Source organism: Cryptomeria japonica, unplaced genomic scaffold (assembly GCF_030272615.1).
Source record: "Cryptomeria japonica unplaced genomic scaffold, Sugi_1.0 HiC_scaffold_26, whole genome shotgun sequence".
In the NCBI taxonomy this organism is placed as follows: Eukaryota; Viridiplantae; Streptophyta; class Pinopsida; order Cupressales; family Cupressaceae; genus Cryptomeria; species Cryptomeria japonica.
Window position 1 is genome coordinate 885001 of NW_026728848.1, and position 14185 is coordinate 899185.

Genomic DNA, 14185 nt, shown 5'->3' on the forward strand with positions numbered 1-14185 from the left:
GGAAGAACATCCCGTACGGAACCCTTTACCCGAAAACATCCGAACCGCACATGCTCGCGACAGTCCTGCCGTTAGAGAATGCACCGTGCACGCGACCGAGTAAGGCCACTCAGAGACATCCATTTCCCAGGTATATGCCCCCTACGCACTTTTGGTGGCGCAACTCGCACGAACAGTCCCACCTCGACCCCGTAAACAAGCTTTTTTGCCTCGAAGAGTTCGTCGGAGACGAAGAAGCAACCTTCAGTGCAAACGTAGCACTCTTTTGTGCAACCGCCCAAACAACGCCCCCTCTACCCTCTGTCGAAACACTCGGCATTGCTGCTCCCTAAGGTGAGCTTCTCCTCATAGGCAATTCCGCTCTTATCCGGTCACGTTTGTGTGCCCGAATTTCGCAAGGCAACCTCCATGGGACATGGAAAAGACTCGAGAAGAGAGCTCGCTCACGGGAGAGAGAAGCCAAGGAGACCACGAGAGTGCTGAGAGTGGGACAGCGCTGAATAGGCGGGAGAAGCCTGCGCGTATAAACGGAGATATATATCCAATTGCAACGAAGGAACGTGCCAAAGATCGAGAACAATGGCAGAAATGCTAGTAACGTGCACTTCGGGACCAACGCATCACCGGAAGACAACCGCCAAACATCGAAAGAGTCGCGATGCTCCGCAACCTACGTGCAAAGCGGTCGCACACCGGGTAAGGGAGTGAGAGCCCCAAACATAGCTGGGCGAGGCACTCACTCCGCTCTTTAATATCTCGTTAATACCGCCAAGGAAATGGCACAAGCACACACACACAAGCATCCTCGGAAGAGGACAGTTCGAGTGACAGGTCAAATCCAAGAGTTCCGAAGACTACCTCCAGGAACAATCGGGAACAAGACCGATTACAAGTCGTCGAGTCTGTTACTGGGCGAACACGAGATGCGCACAGGAAATCGATCAGCCCTCACAATGGCCCAAGGCCAGAGATCGGACTGCTACGATTTACCCCAACAATCATCGTGCCACTCTTCGCAGAGAGGTGATAGACGCCAACGAGCCCGCGCATAGAAATCGAGGTGTAAAAAGGGCGTTGAAGGCAGGAAGCCTGGACGAAAGAGGCTACGAGGTCACCTCGAAGCGGTCTAAGAATCGGGCGCACTTGGGGCGACTACCAGTGCCAACCCCTTATCCCGCGGTGCGTCCGACACACAGAAATTTCCAAGGCGGCCAAGGAGCCTCCCCGCATAGCAATCGGGGTGTGAGGTTACGGATGCAGCATTGATAGCAATCGAGGTGTGAGGCGAAGGATGCAGAAGTGAGAGCCGAGGGATGTAGCAGAGATAGCAATCGGGGTGTGTGATGCAGAAGAGATAGCAATCGAGGTGTGCGGTGGGAAGGGCCCAGCAGCCAGAATGCATGAAGCGACGGATGAAGCAGTGATGACAACCGGGCTGTGAGGAGAGGAGGGATGCAGCCAAGAAAGCAATCAGGGCTCGAGGCAAGGGATGCATCAAGGATAGCAATCATGTTGTGAGGCGAGATTCCAAAGGCTAAACGTGAGAGGCTGCAGGGTCGACTCAGAGAGGTCTATGCATGTGAGAGGCTGAAAGCAAGGTCGACTCGGAGCGGTCTATGCATCGGGCGCGCTTGGGGCGACTACCAGTGCCAACCCCTTATCCCGCGACGCGTCCGACAAAGAGAACGTTCCAAGGCGGCAGAGGAGGTTACCAGCCGAAGGATGCAGTAGCAATAACAGGTATAGTTCCGCGGCGGCCGAGAAGACTCACTGCATAGGAATCGGGATGCGAGGCGAGGGATGCGGCGGGAAGGCCCCGACGGCTAAACGGAAGAGGCTGCAGGGCCGCCTCGGAATGGTCCAAGCATCGGATGCGATTGGGACGACTACCAGTGCCAACCCCTTATCCCGCGATGCGTCCGATACACAGATAGTTCCAAGGCGGCCGAGGAGCCTCACCGCATATCAATCGGGGTGCGAGGCGAGGGATGGGGCGGGAAGGCCCCAACGGCTAGACGGAAGAGGCTTCAGGGCCACCTCGGAATGGTCCAAGCATCGGACGCGCTTGGGGCGACTGCCAGTGCCAACCCCTTATCCCGCGATGCGTCCGATACACAGATGGTTCCAAGGCGGCCGAGGAGCCTCACCGCATAGCAATCGGGGGTGCGAGGCGAGGGATGGGGCGGGAAGGCCCCAACGGCTAGACGGAAGAGGCTTCAGGGCCGCCTAGGAATGGTCCAAGCATCGGACACGCTTGGGGCGACTACCAGTGACAGCCCCCTATCCCGCGATGCGTCCGATACGAAGATGGTTCCAAGGCGGCCGAGGAGCCTCACCGCATAGCAATCGGGGTGCGAGGTGGGGGATGCGGCGAGATGGCCCCAACGGCTAGACGGAAGAGGCCACAGGGCCGCGTCGGAATAGTCCAAGCATCGGACGCGCTTGGGGCGACTACCAGTGACAACCCCTTATCCCGCGATGCGTCCGATACGAAGATAGTTCCAAGGCGGTCGAGGAGCCTCACCGCATAGCAATCGGGGTGCGAGGTGGGGGATGCGGCGAGATGGCCCCAACGGCTAGACGGAAGAGGCTGCAGGGCCGCCTCGGAATAGTCCAAGCATCGGACGCGCTTGGGGCCACTACCAGTGACAACCCCTTATCCCGCGATGCGTCCGATACGAAGATAGTTCCAAGGCGGCCGAAGAGCCTCACCGCATAGCAATCGGGGTGCGAGGTGGGGGATGCGGCGAGATGGCCCCAACGGCTAGACGGAAGAGGCCACAGGGCCGCCTCGGAATAGTCCAAGCATCGGACGCGCTTGGGGCGACTACCAGTGACAACCACTTATCCCGCGATGCGTCCGATACGAAGATAGTTCCCAGGCGGCCGAGGAGCCTCACCGCATAGCAATCGGGGTGCGAGGCGAGGGATGCGGCGAGATGGCCCCAAAGGCTAGACGGAAGAGGCTGCAGGGCTGCCTCGGAATAGTCCAAGCATCGGACGCGCTTGGGGCGACTACCACTGCCAACCCCTTATCCCGCGATGCGTCCGATACACAGATAGTTCCGAGGCGGCCGAGGAGGTGGGGGATGCAGCGAGATGGCCCCAACGGCTAGACGGAAGAGGCTGCAGGGCCGCCTCGGAATAGTCCAAGCATCGGACGCGCTTGGGGCGACTACCAGTGACAACCCCTTATCCCGCGATGCGTCCGATACACAGATAGTTCCGAGGCGGCCAAGGAGCCTCACCGCATAGCAATCGTGGTGCGAGGTGGGGGATGCGGCGAGATGGCCCCAACGGCTAGACGGAAGAGGCTGCAAGGCCGCCTCGGAATGGTCCAAGCATCGGATGCGCTTGGGGCGACTACCACTGCCAACCCCTTATCCCGCGATGCGTCCGATACACAGATAGTTCCAAGGCGGCCGAGGAGCCTCACAGCATAGCAATCAGGGTGCGAGGCGAGGGATGCGGCGAGAAAGCCCCAACGGCTAGAGGGAAGAGGCTTCAGGTCCGCCTCGGAATGGTCCAAGCATCGGACGCGCTTGGGGCGACTACCAGTGACAACCCCTTATCCCGCGACGCGTCCGATACACAGATAGTTCCAAGGCGGCCGAGGAGCCTCACCGCATAGCAATCGGGGTGCGAGGCGAGGGATGCGGCGAGAAGGACCCAACGGCTACACGGAAGAGGCTTCGGGGCCGCCTCGGAATGGTCCAAGCATCGGACGCGCTTGGGGCGACTACCAGTGACAACCCCTTATCCCGCGACGCGTCCGATACACAGATAGTTCCAAGGCGGCCGAGGAGCCTCACCGCATAGCAATCGGGGTGCGAGGCGAGGGATGCGGCGAGAAGGACCCAACGGCTACACGGAAGAGGCTTCGGGGCCGCCTCGGAATGGTCCAAGCATCGGACGCGCTTGGGGCGACTACCAGTGACAACCCCTTATCCCGCGACGCGTCCGATACACAGATAGTTCCGAGGCGGCCGAGGAGCCTCACCGCATAGCAATCGGGGTGCGAGGCGAGGGATGCGGCGAGAAGGACCCAACGGCTAGACGGAAGAGGCTTCAGGGCCGCCTCGGAATGGTCCAAGCATCGGACGCGCTTGGGGCGACTACCAGTGACAACCCCTTATCCCGCGACGCGTCCGATACACAGATAGTTCCGAGGCGGCCGAGGAGCCTCACCGCATAGCAATCGGGGTGCGAGGCGAGGGATGCGGCGAGAAGGACCCAACGGCTAGACGGAAGAGGCTTCAGGGCCGCCTCGGAATGGTCCAAGCATCGGACGCGCTTGGGGCGACTACCAGTGACAACCCCTTATCCCGCGACGCGTCCGATACACAGATAGTTCCGAGGCGGCCGAGGAGCCTCACCGCATAGCAATCGGGGTGCGAGGCGAGGGATGCGGCGAGAAGGACCCAACGGCTAGACGGAAGAGGCTTCAGGGCCGCCTCGGAATGGTCCAAGCATCGGACGCGCTTGGGGCGACTACCAGTGACAACCCCTTATCCCGCGACGCGTCCGATACACAGATAGTTCCGAGGCGGCCGAGGAGCCTCACCGCATAGCAATCGGGGTGCGAGGCGAGGGATGCGGCGAGAAGGACCCAACGGCTAGACGGAAGAGGCTTCAGGGCCGCCTCGGAATGGTCCAAGCATCGGACGCGCTTGGGGCGACTACCGTTGCCAACCCCTTATCCCGCGATGCGTCTGATACACAGATAGTTCCGAGGCGGCCGAGGAGCCTCACCGCATAGCAATCGGGTTGCGAGGCAGATTATTGGGAAGGGAACCCCCTGGGATGCGGCTCAAGCAGTGCCCAAAGGGACTGGAATGCGGAATCACATCGAGAGACCCAAATGCTATACGAGGGCTCAAATCGAATTATCGATTTGGCCACGACATGGACGCATCGGAACGACTACCTTTGCCGAACCACTCGCAATTGCATCCATACCGAAACCAATAGACATTTCCGTTAGAGCCCTCGCATAGCATTCGGGAATCTCGCATGCCCCTCTAAATCGACCAATGCTGGCGCTCAATGAAAATCCGAGCGCTACCACCGTTCGAGCGCCAGCATTGGTCGAGTTAGAGGGGCACGGGGGAGAATGCTCCAGTCAACACCTCCCCTATATAAGTTATTTGTCCGATTCTCGCACAACCGTAGTCTGCCTCGTCGAATCAAACAACGGTCCCAGATTCCGACTTCCGTTCCGTAGAGACCCAAAAGCTAGATGGAGGCTCGCAAGAAAGAGAGTCGGCGCATAGCAATCGGGTTTCTCGAACGTTTAGGGACCGAGCTCACTTGCGGATAGGGCAAAATCCGCCAAGCAACCCAAAAGCTAGACGGGGGCTCGAATCGAATCGCCTAGGCGGCCACAACAACGACGTGTTGGATCGACTACCAGTGCCAAACCATTCAGCAAGACTAGTCTGTGTCGAGGCCGGATAGAGATTCTCAGAGAGCGCCCGCATAGCATTTAGGAGACCTGCCGCGTCCCTCACACTCGACAAATGGTGGTGCACGTTTATAAATCCGAGCGATCCCAACCCTTTCAAGCACCAACATCGGTCGAGATAGAGGGGCACGGAGGGGGCTGCGTGAGACAACACAGTCCCCTATATAAGTTATTTGTCCGATTCTCACACATCCGAAGAATGGTCATCAAATCGGACAACAGCCCAAACTTCCGACTTCCGTCCCAGAAAGCCCAAGAGCTATCTAAAACGTTCATGGCCGGAACTCGATCGCGGCTATACCAGTCCGCCAAGCAACCCAAAAGCTAGACTGGAGCTCTAGTCGAATCACCTCTGTGGCCATTGCAAGGACGTGTTGGAGCGACTACCATTGCCGAACCATTCCGCAGGTCAAGTCCATACCAAGGCCGCATAGAGATTCACGATGAGCTCCTGCATAGCAATCAGGAGACTTGCCGTGTCCATCACAATCGATAAATCCTGGTGCAAGATTTTTGCATCCGAGCGCTCCAACCAGTCGAGCACCAGCATCAATCGACATAAACGGGCACGGGGGGAGGATGCTCGAGAACACTACCTCCCCTATATAAGTTATTTGTCCGATTCTCAAGCAGCCGAAGTCTGGTCATCGAATCGGGTCAAAGACCACAACTTCCGACTTTACCCACAATGCAAGTCATCGAATCGAACATCGGCCCCCGAGTCGGACTCCATGCGTATGTCAGGTCATCGGACCCAAATTCCGCCTTCCTGCGCATGGCGGGCCATCAATATCAACTCGGTCATCGGACCCAAACTCCGCCTTTTTGCGTATGGCACGCCTTCAAATCGGTCATCGGACCCAAATTCCGCCTTCCTGTGCATGGCGGGCCATCAACATCAACTCGGTCATCGGACCCAAATTCCGCCTTTCTGCGCATGGCACGCCATCAACTCGGTCATCGGACCCAAATTCCGCCTTCCTGCGCATGGCAGGTCATCGGACACAAATTCAGACCTCGCCAATATGCCTACGTATCGAATCGGTCATCGGACCCAACTTCCGACTTCATCCATACTGTAGGGTCTTTGAGGTTGGCGCGGTGCGCTCAACCCAGGGAGTCGACCCATCGAAGCATACACCTCCCCTATATAAGCTATTTGTCCGATTCCCACACCTGTGTAGTTTGCACCTCTGACCAGGACATCGACCCCAACTTCCGAACTCGACTGCAACGACGGCACCAGCGCCTTGGTGCGCACCTTGCGACGCACAGTCCCAACATTCGCCTTCCTGCACATGGCAGGTCATCGGACCCAAATTCCGACCTCGCGAGTATGCCTACATATCGAATCGGTCATCGGACCCAACTTCCGACTTCATCCATACCGTAGGGTCTTTGAGGTTGGCGCGGTGCGCTCAACCCGGGGAGTCGACCCAACGAAGCATACACCTCCCCTATATAAGCTATTTGTCCGATTCCCACACCTGTGTAGTTTGCACCTCCGATCAAGACATCGACCCCAACTTCCGAACTCGCCTCCAACGACCGAACCAGCGCCTTGGTGCGCACCTTGCAACGCACAGTGCCAACATTCGCCTTCCTGCACGTGGCAGGTCATCGGACCCAAATTCCGACCTCGCGAGTATGCCTACATATCGAATCGGTCATCGGACCCAACTTCCGACTTCATCCATACCGTAGGGTCTTTGAGGTTGGCGCGGTGCGCTCAACCCGGGGAGTCGACCCAACGAAGCATACACCTCCCCTATATAAGCTATTTGTCCGATTCCCACACCTGTGTAGCTTGCACCTCCGATCAGGACATCGACCCCAACTTCCGAACTCGACTAAAAAGACCGCACTAGCGCCTTGGTGTGCACCTTGCAACGCACAGTGTCAACATTCGCCTTCCTGCACATGGCAGGTCATCGGACCCAAATTCCGACCTCATGAGCATACCTACTAATCGAATCGGTCATCGGACCCAACTTCCGACTTCATCCATACCGTAGGGTCTTTGAGGTTGGCGCGGTGCGCTCAACCTGGGGAGTCGACCCATCGAAGCATACACCTCCCCTATATAAGCTATTTGTCCGATTCCGACACCTGTGTAGTTTGCACCTCCGCTCAGGACATCGACCCCAACTTCCGAACTCGCCTGCAACGACCGAACCAGCGCCTTGGTGCGCACCAAAAGTGCGCACTTTTGGAGGGCACTTTTGTGCGCTCCAAAGGTGCGCACTTTTGGAGGGCACTTTTCTGCGCTCCAAAGGTGCGCACTTTTGGAGGGCACTTTTTGGAGGGCACTTTTCTGCGCTCCAAAGGTGCGCACTTTTGGAGGGCACTTTTTGGAGGGCACTTTTCTGCGCTCCAAAGGTGCGCACTTTTGGAGGGCACTTTTTGGAGGGCACTTTTCTGCGCTCCAAAGGTGCGCACTTTTGGAGGGCACTTTTTGGAGGGCACTTTTCTGCGCTCCAAAGGTGCGCACTTTTGGAGGGCACTTTTTGGAGGGCACTTTTCTGCGCTCCAAAGGTGCGCACTTTTGGAGGGCACTTTTTGGAGGGCACTTTTCTGCGCTCCAAAGGTGCGCACTTTTGGAGGGCACTTTTTGGAGGGCACTTTTCTGCGCTCCAAAGGTGCGCACTTTTGGAGGGCACTTTTTGGAGGGCACTTTTCTGCGCTCCAAAGGTGCGCACTTTTGGAGGGCACTTTTTGGAGGGCACTTTTCTGCGCTCCAAAGGTGCGCACTTTTGGAGGGCACTTTTGTGCACTCCAAAGGTGCGCACTTTTGGAGGGCACTTTTCCTGTGCTCCAAAGGTGCACACCTAGGTGAGCACCTTCGACCACACCTTGTAGCACACCAAACTCTGACTTTCGACTTCATCCGCAATGCAGGGTCTTTGAGGTTGGCGCAATGCGCACAACCAGGGGAGTCGACCCATCAAACCCAACACCTCCCCTATATAAGCTATTTGTCTGATTCTCATACATGCGTAGCCTGCAGGAGCAATTAGGACATCGACCCCAACTTTCGGCTTCTAAACGAAAACAAGGTCTTTGAGGTTGGTGTAATGCGAACAACTAGGGGAGTCAACCCATCAAACCCAACACCTCCCCTATATAAGCTATTTGTCTGATTCTCATACATGTGTAGTCTACAGGAGCAATTAGGACATCGACCCCAACTTTTGACTTCTTAACGAAAACAAGGTCTTTGAGGTTGACGTAATGCGCACAACCAGGGGAGTCGACCCATCAAACCCAACACCTCCCCTATATAAGCTATTTGTCCGATTCTCATACATGTGTAGCCTGCAGGAGCCATTAGGACATTGACCCCAACTTTTGACTTCTTAACGAAAACAAGGTCTTTGAGGTTGGCGTAATGCGCACAACCAAGGGAGTTGACCCATCAAACCCAACACCTCCCCTATATAAGCTATTTGTCTGATTCTCATACATGTGTAGCCTGCAACAACGATTAGGACATCCACCCCAACTTCTGAATTCGTCTGCGTTGACCGCACCAAAGGTGCACGCCTTGGTGCTCACCAAAATCCGACTTCCGACTTCTTCTGCTATGCGGGGTCTTTGAGGTTGGCGCAGTGCGCACAACCAGGGGAGTCAACCCACCGAATGCAACACCTCCCCTATATAAGCTATTTGTCTGATTCTCATACATGCGTAGACTGCAGCAATGATTAGGACATCCACCCCAACTTTTGACTTCTTAAACAAGACAGGGTCTTTGAAGTTGGTGCAGTGCACACAACCAGGGGAGTCGACCCATCAAACGCAACACCTCCCCTATATAAAGCTATTTGTCCGATTCTCATACGTGTAGTCTGCAGCAGCGATTAGGACATCGACCCCAACTTCCGAATTCGTTTGCATTGACCGCACCAAAGGTGCACGCCTTGGTGTGCACCCTGGAGTGCACTTTGGTGCTCACCTCGGTGCACACTTTGGTGTGCACCTCGGTGTGCACCAAAGGTGCGCACCTTGGAGCGCACCAAAGGTGTACACTTTGGAGCGCACCACATAGGGTCTTTGAGAGGTTGGCGCAGTGCGCACACCAAGGTGGGTGTTGAGGTGCGTGCCGAGGTGGGTGGGTGCTAGGGTGCGCTCCATGGTGGGTGCCAGGGTGGGTGCGTGCTAGGGTGGATTCCAAAGAGGGTCATAGGGTGGGTGCCAAGGTGGGTTGGTGATATAGTGGGTTCAAAGGTGGGTACTAGGGTGGGTTCCAAGGTGGGTCACAAGTTGGGTGCCAGGATGCGTGGGTGTTAGGTTGGGTGCCAAGGTGGGCTCCTGCGTGGGTGGGTGCTAGGGTGGGTTTCAAGGTGGACGCGAGGGCGGGTGCCAAGGTGGGTAACAAGTTGGGTGTTAGGATGGGTGAGTGCTAGAGTGGGTGCCAAGGTGGGTGGGTGCTAAGGTGGATGCCAAGGTGGTTCACAGGGTGGGTGGGTTCTAGGGTGAGTTCCAAGGTGGGTCACAGGTTCAGTGCTAGGGTGGGTGTCAAGGCGGGTGTCGAGGTGCCTGGGTGCTAGGGTGTGGATGCCAATGTGGGTCATAGGGTGGGTACTAGGGTGGGCTGCAATGTGGGTGCCAAGGTGGGTAACATGCTCGGTGGGTTCTAAATTGGGTGCCAGGGTGGGTGTGCACCCACCTTGCCCGAGGTGGGTGCCAAGGTGCCAGTGTGGGTGGGTGCTAAGGTGGATGCCAAGGTGGGTGAGAAGGTGGGTGATAGGTTGAGTGGTAGGATGGGTGGGTGCCAAGATGGGTCACAGGGTGGGTGCAAGGGTGGGTAGGTGCTAGGGTTGGTGTCAGGGTGGGTGGGTGCTAGGTTGGGTTCCAAGGTGGGTGCGAGGGTGAGTGTCAAGGTGGGTCACAGGTTAGGTGCTAGGATGGGTGAGTGCTAGGGTGCAAAGGTGCCAGGGTGGGTGCTAGGATGGGTCGATGCTAGGGTGAGTGGCAAGGTGGGTCCACAAGTGTCAAGGTGGGTGCCGAGGTGGGTGCCAAGTCGGCGACTGCTATGGTGGATGCCAAGGTGGGTCACGGGGTGGGTGCCAAGTTGCTAGGTTGGGTTCCAAGGTGGGTGCCAACGTGGGTGCTAGGGTGCGTGGGTTAAAGGGTGTGTCACAACGTGGGTGCCAGGATGGGTGCGCACCCACACTGGCCAAGACGGGTGCGGGTGCAAGGTTGGGTTCCAAGCCCGGTCACAGGCTGGGTGCTAGGATGGGTGGGTGCCAAGGTGGGCACCAGGGTGGGTGCACCCACCCTGGCCAAGGTGGGTCACGGGGTGGGTCCTAGGGTGGGTAACGGGGTGGGTACTAAGGTGCGTGCCAAGGTGGGTCATAGGGTGGGTGCCAAGGTGGGCACCAGGGTGGGTGTGCACCAACCCTAGCCAGGGTAGGTCACGGGGTGGTTGTCGGGGTGGGCGTCAAGGAGCCAAGGTGGGTGGCAAGTAGCCAAGTTGCGTGCCAAGGTGGGTGTCGGGGTGGGTGCCAAGGATCCAAGGTGGGTGCCAAGGAACCAAGGTGGGTGTCTGGGTGGGTGCCGAGGTGGGAGCCAGGGTGGGTCCCAAGGTGAGTGCAAAGGTGGGTGCCAGGGTCAAGGTGAGTGCCAATGTGGGTTCCAAGGTGCCAGGGTCAGGGTGAGTGCCAATGTGGGTTCAAAGGTGCTAAGTTGGGTGCGAGGTTGGGTGCGAGGGTGGGTGGGTGCCAAGGTGTGCTAGGTGGAAGCCCGGGTGGGTCGGCATCCCATGGGTGTCGAGTTGGGTGCCTGATGGGTGCTTCTTGTCAAGTTTTAGTCGTCGGGACTCATTTCGAGCCTTAGAGGTCGTTTCTTGTCCGGTTGCCCTGTCTTCGACCTGGGAACCCAATTTTGGTCCTCGGGTCCCATTTTTTTTTGTCTCGCATCCCACTTTTGGCCTGTGGCCTTTTCGGGGTCGATTCTCGTTTTGGGCATCAGAGCATGTTTCTTCTCCTAAAACCCAATATTTGTTTATTAAGTCTCGGAACACATTTTTGTTCTCGTGGACCCATCATGGGTCTTGGAACGCATTTGTGGTCCTTGGGTCCCATTTTGCATCCCGAAACTTGTGTTTTGGTGCTTGATCCCTATTTTGGGTGCCCACCTTGCACCAAGTGCGCACCCGGGGCAAACCGAGCGCCTTGGTGCACCGGGGCAAGATCGAGCGTGCACCCGAGGCGCCCCGAACATGCACCAAGGTGCACTCGGCCCACATGTGAGCGCAGGTCGTTGCGCCCGAGGTGGTGTGTGGGCACCGCGTTGCAGACGGGACACTGCACGCACACGACGCCCCCTCCAGGTGCACGCACGTAGGCCGGGCCGGGTGCACACCCGACGCCCTAGCAAGGTGCGCGCACCCGGGCAGGGCTCACACTTGGCGAACGGGGCGCACTTCGCGAGGGAGGGTGTGCACCTCGACGGGGGTGGGTGGCCGGGGTGGATTCGCACGTGGGTCGCGGTTTGCTAAGTACACACTGCGACAAGCTCATAACGGGTGCGATCATACCAGCGTTAGTGCACCGGATCCCATCAGAACTCCGCAGTTAAGCGCGCTTGGGCCGGAGTAGTACTGGGATGGGTGACCTCCCGGGAAGTCCCGGTGTTGCACCCTTTTTTAGTTTTTCGCCGGGCGTCGCAATGCTATTTGAATAAACCTTTTGCCCGTTTGCGTTCTCGTCGGGGCCGGGCCGGGCCGGGGTGCGCTGCCCGCACTACCGCGCGCGCGGGGGCGACACCGAGCGCGCACCCGAGGCGCCCCGAGCACACAGGCCACGGTGCAACCCGGGCGTTGTGCGCGCACCCCGGTGCGCCCGAGGTGCTGCGCGCGCACCCAGGTGAAATCGGTGTGCACCTCGGCCAGTGCGCGCTCGGTCGAGTCGCGCACGTTGGCCAAGGTGCACGGTGATGTTTCTTACTCTAAGGTTCCGCACCAGACGCCCGGGACAGGTGAGCGAAGCTGGGCGGGGCCGGGTGCGCGGCCGGGGCAGGTGCACGCAGCTGGAGAGAGCTTTGGAGCACACTTCGGAGCGCACCAATGATGCGCTCCATTCAAAAGTTTCCTGAAAAGGCAAAAAAAGTTGAGATTATAGAATTTCCCACTTGAGAGATTGTAAAAAAAAAAAATTTAAAATGAAGGAAACGCGGGTGCCAAGGTGTGCGCAGCCCAGCCAAGGTGTGCGCACCAAGGCGCCCACCCTGGCGAAGGTGCACGCAAGGTGCGCACCCGAGGCAAACCGGACAATTAACCCAACTTTCGACTTCGCGCGCACCTTGGAGCGCACTTCGGAGCGCTCCTTGGTGCGCACCAATCTTGGGCACCTCGGAGTGCACCATGGCGCCCACCAAGGTGCGCACCCGGGGCAAACCGAGCTCCGACTTCGTGCGCACCTTGGAGCGCACGAAAGGTGCGCACCATGGCGCCCACCAAGGTGCGCAGCCCAGCCAAGGCGTGCGCATCAAGGTGCGCACCCTGGCGAAGGTGCGCACCCGGGGCAAACCGAGCTCCGACTTCGTGCGCACCTTGGAGCGCACAAAAGGTGCGCAACCCAGCCAAGGTGTGCGCACCCCGGTCAAACCGAGCTCCGAATCGTGCGCACCAGAGGTGCACGCCATCGTGCGCACCTTGGAGCACACTTCGGAGCCCTCCTTGGTGCGCGCCGATGTTGCGCACCTCGGAGCGCACCCGGGGAAAACAATGCAATTAACCCGACTTTCGACTTCGTGGGCACCTCGGAGCGCTCTCGGGTTCGCACCTCGGAGCACACCGAGGTGCGCACCTTTGATGCGCTGCCTTCACCAATTTCCAGAAAAGGCAAGAAAACATTGAGAAGGTGTGCGCACCGAGGTGCCCACCCTGGCGAAGGTGCACGCGAGGTGCGCACCCGGGGCAAACCGGGCTCCGACTTCGTGCACGCCGCACCTTGGAGCACACTTCGGAGCGCTCCTTGGTGCGCACCAGGGCGCGCAACCCAGCCGAGGTGCCCACCCCGGCGAAGGTGCACGCGAGGTGCGCACCCGGGGCAAACCGGGCTCCGACTTCGTGCACGCCATGGTGCCCACCGCGGCGAAGGTGCACGCGAGGTGCGCACCCGGGGCAAACCGGGCTCCGACTTCGTGCACGCCGCACCTTGGAGCACACTTCGGAGCGCTCCTTGGTGCGCACCATGGTGCCCACCAGGGCGCGCAACCCCGCCGAAGGTGCACGCGAGGTGCGCACCCGGGGCAAACCGGGCTCCGACTTCGTGCACGCCGCACCTTGGAGCACACTTCGGAGCGCTCCTTGGTGCGCACCATGGTGCCCACCAGGGCGCGCAACCCCGCCGAAGGTGCACGCGAGGTGCGCACCCGGGGCAAACCGGGCTCCGACTTCGTGCACGCCATGGTGCGCACCGCGGCGAAGGTGCGCACCCGGGGCAAACCGGGCTCCGACTTCGTGCACGCCGCACCTTGGAGCACACTTCGGAGCGCTCCTTGGTGCGCACCAGGGCGCGCAACCCAGCCGAGGTGCCCACCCCGGCGAAGGTGCACGCGAGGTGCGTACCCGGGGCAAACCGGGCTCCGACTTCGTGCACGCCGCACCTTGGAGCACACTTCGGAGCGCTCCTTGGTGCGCACCATGGTGCCCACCAGGCCGCGCAACCCAGCCAAGGTGTGCGCACCAAGGTGCACGCGAGGTGCGCACCCGGG

General features: G+C 59.0%; 1 non-coding gene across 1 annotated transcript; it reads left to right on the top strand.

The window, feature by feature from the left end:
• The first annotated feature begins 11991 nt into the window (after positions 1-11991).
• Positions 11992-12110, top strand: LOC131861564 (5S ribosomal RNA). The gene has a single exon (XR_009360636.1). It is a non-coding gene; the product is annotated as a 5S ribosomal RNA (ribosomal RNA).
• Positions 12111-14185: the final 2075 nt, after the last annotated feature.